Source organism: Copidosoma floridanum, unplaced genomic scaffold, assembly GCF_036245765.1.
Source record: "Copidosoma floridanum isolate Cflo_tuat_1 unplaced genomic scaffold, Cflo_Japanese_pri ptg000007l, whole genome shotgun sequence".
NCBI lineage: Eukaryota > Metazoa > Arthropoda > Insecta > Hymenoptera > Encyrtidae > Copidosoma > Copidosoma floridanum.
Genome location: NW_028321884.1, coordinates 13,601,889 through 13,607,888, shown reverse-complemented (window position 1 = coordinate 13,607,888; position 6,000 = coordinate 13,601,889).

Genomic DNA, 6,000 nt, shown 5'->3' with positions numbered 1-6,000 from the left:
TCAGGGAGGATCGATTCTCCGGTCACGAATAAAAAATGTGGGTTGAGCGCGAGAGACTCGCTGGCCCGTAATTACGAGGCTGTGCTCGAGGAGAAAAATGCTGGGTGCCATTAACCGTGGGGTTAACGCCACGGTGTAACGTCCGCTTGTGTACATAGGATGGAACCGCGAGTGTTTGCGTTGTATGTGCATTCGCATGTAGGTACGTCTCTCGTTCCGTGGACGTAAGCGTCTGCAGATAAGGAGAGGCGCTTAGCCAGCTTGTAAGGAGGGAAAGTGGAGCATCAGGATAAGCGCGATTTGTGCACTGAGCTTCCCGAGAATTTACGGGGTAGAGGGAGGAGTGCGATTTTTGGTCTGGATGCTCCATGAATGGTCGAAGCGCATCTCTGTCCGGGTATTTCTTTCATCATCCTTTGTGCAGTTATCAGTTTTAAGTAGCTAGAATTTTTTCGTACCTTTTATCTTGCATTTTTACCTAACAAAAACGATGTACGTGTTGTAGGAAACCAACCAAAGTTAGCTCTTTGAAAGATGATTATGTTTTAATTATCTAAATATAGAAGACAGAAGTAAAAATGTTGTTGGTTCTCGTACTCGAATACCATTTCAATTTCTGTAAGTAAGCTTTGTTATGCTTGAGTGAAATTTCAGAATTTATGGTGATTCAATTGTTTCTCACTAAAAATTGTAATATTAATGCATTTTAAAGGACGAGCACGTAGATCTGGGTCTGAATGTTAATGTTCATTTTTAGTCAATCACAAACCGATTCATCAAAAATTTCATTTTCATTCGAAGTAATTTACTCTTAACTTTCATTTGACGCCAACCAAGATATCCTATTATATACTATAGTTTAGGAAAATGTGTACCGAAAAAAAACAAAAAAAAGATGTGAAATTGTTTTAGCTAGGAGTCATCCCTTAAGGTTTCACCCAAATGTCTCACTGCTCAAAACGTATAAACGTCCTTTGTCACTTTAAGTAGATGATGAAGTAAACAACGTAAAGCCTCGAAATGACAACCACTGTTTTCTACCACAATGCACCAAATCATTGTCCACCAATCGCCTTATCCAACGTAATCAAGGACATTTACAATCCTTTGTTGTGAGCAAAATCGCGTGCAACGTGCCAGGTACCCAAGGGGTAAAAAATCACCAGACCAGCCCACAGAGCCTCTGGATAAGAAAGTAGGTGAGAGAAGCCCAGGGCCCGGAAATCCGTGCCCCCGTACGCTTAGTTTACGCTCAGTCGGCCGAAGCTTTCGCGCAATACGAACACGCGAGCTTGCGAGAAACGTAGAGAGTGCGCACCATATGACTCGGTTTCCCAACGTAACCAACTAAAAAGCACACGAGAGCCATGCTTTCAGAGTCTCCCGAATGGTCAAATGAACCTCCGTAGTCGCTAAGAGCCAAGACTCACGACCAAAACAGTGACGTTGCTGAGGACACACGCGAGCTACACTACTGGTGAAGTTTACACCCTGTTGGGCTCGTGAGAATAATTCGTTGACTGCAGCCTAGCTCTTGTCCTAGTCATCTTATAACTGGCTAATGTTGCTACAACCATGCATGGATGAAGACAACAACAGCAAAGCAAATCGTCACTTTTCCAAGAGTCATGTATTAATGGATTTTTGTTAAAAAAGCTGGAGCTTTATGAATTGATGGTTATTAATAATGGATATGGGCAAAGTTCGTAGGTTTCTGTTTGGAATCCATTGGTTAGTTCTCCTTTCATTGGTTCGTATAGGCCTTTCAAAGTAATAGTCCTTTCTCAAGTGTACCCAGATCGAAGGCCCCGCTAAAAACGACATGGAGTGTTTATTATTATACAAACAATAAATAAAAATACAAAAATCCAAGAAAAAACGAAGGGGTGGGTAAGTTTTCAGCGATTCTCCATCATACATCATACGCGTATATCGAAAACGACCAAATTGCGACTTCTGGCTTTCATAACTTGAAATCTATAAATAATCTATAAATATTGTTTATATAATAATAAACAATCCATTTTTTTCAGCGGGGTCTTAATTCTGGCTCTTTAGTTACGAAAGCCAGAGGTCGGAATGAGTAGGAAAGCTAGCATAGGCACATGTATGATAATTTTGGGTTCGGGTATGATTATGGAAAATTAACCTTCTTACGACTTATATATATTATTGGTAGTCTCTCATGCTACTCTTAGTTGTTTTTTAACAACTTCGCTTCGTTTGAAAGTAATTAATTTAATTTTCAAATTTCGTTACCGGAGCGTTCCGAACTTCAGTTTTGCCATGGTATTTTTGTCCAGAAGAGGGTAGCTAGAAAAAAAAGTGGAAGGTGGGTGAAGTGACCCTTACAATCGAGCTTACAATGAGGCCTGTTTAATCAAAATGGATTTTTGGATCAAAAGCAACTAGCCATTCAAGCTAGATCTTCAGATTCGCGAATTTTTATTTTAATTACTGAATCAAGAAACAAGTTTTAATTACTCGTATTTAGTAAAGCTAAATAAGTTAAAATACGATGCTCTTAATGTATGTAGTTTATAGACTGTTTAGGAATGACAAACATTTAAGTCAAAATAATATCCATCTTAAATCTTACATTTATTATTTTGTCAAATCGTAGTACAGCTTCAATCAATAAATAAGTTACCATAAATACCGTCTCTTTACACATATATAGGTACTTATACAGGTCGCAAGGAATCCATATAAATAGAGAAAATAGGAGCCCGAAAAGAGAGCTGATACCAGAGGGAGTTCCATGGGGTGAAACGCAGATGGCTCCAGTTGATGGAAGTCCCGTTAAATAACGAACGAGCGATTTCGAGCAGACGCAGAAAAGTTGGGGCGATCGGAAAGGGAAGGGTGTTACTTTGATGTCGGCGCTCGTCGATTATAGACTCAATTATTGCTCCCTAGTTCTCCGTTTCGGCTCTTCATTCACGTCTGACCCTTTCGCTCTGTGTGCAGTTTGGTATGTAGATGTTCGCTTGAGCGACTTTTTTTCAAGTTCAGCCGTGCCGATAATCGAATGGATTTTTTTTTCCGAAGCGTTGTATCGCTTTTCGCAGGTGGGCGAGCTTTCTGTTTGGTCAAAAAAAAAGAATGTTTGATAGGTTTTGCTATATTATATATTAAAATTATTCATTTGTTAACTCATACAACTGTATCGATACACTCTGTGTTATTTTTTAAAACATATTGTTATTAATTGTACTTGATGTATTTATATCTTAGCTCTTCAAATGTAGCACGCGAGAACGTAGAAATTGACGTTTAAACATATTTTATTATTCTTCCGAGATCTCAAGTCTGTGTGGATAGGTTTACCATTCGACTGACATAGACAAACTTTGCTTTTAATTGACTAGCATTAAGATTAAAGATAGTTGCAGATAACTAAAACAAAATAAATAACTGATGACAGACTAGTCAAAAAGAGATAGCTTCATGAAAATGGCTAAATTTAGTTTTAAAACCATAGTTTCAAAGCCTAAGTTTGTTTGTAGAAAAAAAAACTCTCTTTAGCAAAAAAGAAATCCTCGACAGGTAACTTTAGGACCGATCTAGGACAAACAAATTAATTTTCAAACAATAAAGGCAAGTGCAATTAACGATGGTATTTCTGTTGAAACTCTTTCAACTATTTAATAAATAATCTGATTTTGATAACTAGTTCTATATTGAAAAGTTTTGTGCATAAGTAAACTAGTTTGTTAATTAGAAATAATTTGTGGAGACTTATTTTATGCAGTTAGATAATTGTAGGATACTCATTTTTAAAACTGAATAGATAAATTCTATATAAGCAAACGAAATTATTGATTTATAAGATTACCGTCAATTATCAAAGAATGTATATAAATTTAGTTTTGGATTAATAGTTCAGTTATTAGGTTTAACGACAAGATTGCAACATACTCTGCATTTTTTCAAATATTTTTGCTAAACTTGTGAGTCGCAACCCATGTCTTCAAGCAGAACTGGTGTTAAGCTCGGCAAAATATCAATTACAAAAACGAGACTCGATAAGCATCCTTTGATAACACGCCATATATATATGTGAACCTTTGATAGGTCACGGAAGCGTCGTTTTCTCGGGTGATTGGATGAGGTCCACCCGACAAGATCTTGTCGAGCCACGTATCAAGGATATCGCGTCGATTACCGCGTACGGAGGGTCAAGTCGCGGAAATAGGACCTTTTAACTGCTGCTACGTGGCTATTTCCCCACCTGGCTCATCGGATTCCGTACATCGGGGTAGAACTGCCGTGGCTGAGGGGGAGCTTTTTGCACGAATGCCACTCCTGAACTCTTGCGTTTTGTTAGAAAAAAAAAAAAATTATCTGGATCCTTTTTCACTCGAATAATCTCTTCAATTTTTGTAAAAATGTAATCTGCACAGGAAAATTGAACAATCACTACGTCCATGTATTTAAAATTCATTTTCATTACAAAATTTTTGCAGAGTACCGGATTCACAACTACGTTTGTAAAACATTTTACATCGTTTGAATTACAAATTCATAGGATTTCGATTCAATCAACTTAAAGGTTGAATTTTACTCCTTGCTCAATAGGGTCGTAGTTTTGTTAAGATCTTGTAAGCTCACTAAAAACCGTAAACACATGCAGGAAGTCACTATACTCCCCGAATAAGTGAGATGCGAGATTGTAAGTAGTTGTTACGTTTTCACATGAAGTTGTATCGAACAATGCGTTAATATAATTTTTGGAGAAGGTGAACAAAGCAAAATGATGTAACGCAGATCTTCGTGTATAAAGACGATCTACCGTTTTTGTTTGTTGAAAGAAAGGCATGATAAAATTCGATCGTATACGACTTGATCTTTGTGTAAACTGCCTTTTTAGATAAACAATTTGTATACATTGTCTAGTTTTGTAACAATAGTTTATTCCCGTGTAAAACATCATTTTTATTGGTGCAACTCCAAGTGCATTACTGCAACTTACTTAAAGCATATAAAATCGTAACATTTTTTTACACATTTCCATTCATGTAATTTAATTTGGTTTCTGTACGTAATTTATAATTTACGGGCTTCATGAAGACGAGTTGTAAAAATCTATTTTCTCTGCGTGATAAATATTACATAGAAAATGGTGTGAAATAACACCGATGTAAAAGCGTATAAAAAACGTTACAGTGGGTTGAAATTAACACACTCGGATCTGTATAGTGATATTGCTTCAGTTTGTACATAGTTATTAGGTACCACATGTAGATATGGTACACTTTATGCACCAAATAAGATGCCTGAGAAATAGTATATCTGAAAGAATTTTGAGTGACCTTGAGTTGGCATTGTTGGCATTTATTAATTCTTGCAAAGAAAATATCCCAAATGTTTTTATTAGCAGCTTCTTATTTTACTAGTCTCAGTAGATGTATACATAGAATATTAAGATGAGGGGCTGCAATAAAAAAAAAAAAAAAAAAAACTGTGATCCCAGTAATGATTTATTCATTCGTATTGGAAACTTCGATGCTGTCTGGCACGCATTGAGCTACCAATTGAGCACCCCTACGTGATAAAGTTGATGATACCCCTGTGGCATAACCGGTTTTTTATTTTAATAAAAAAATATCATCTGGTCTTGGACCCAACTGTTATGGAACTTCAACAAAATTAATCTGACATCAAAATGGCGATCATGAAAGTGAGTGTGACTACTAATATAAGTTACAGCCTATAGTATTATAGTTTTAATAAATCGTTCGTTAACAAAGGCCATACGGGTAATCGAATTCAGATTCGCATTTATTTTTTTTCAAATTTCAACTTGAGTCAGACACGCTTATTCGTGACAACGCAAGTATATATCCTCGTCCCCTATGTAAGTGCTAATAGAAAATTTTTAACAAACTGGCTTCATTGCAATGGAATTTCCAACGAATGTACTTTTTAAGGAACAATTTGAAGAACAAAAAAATTCTCTAATCTCAAAAAAAAAAAAAAAAAAAAAAAAAAAAAAAA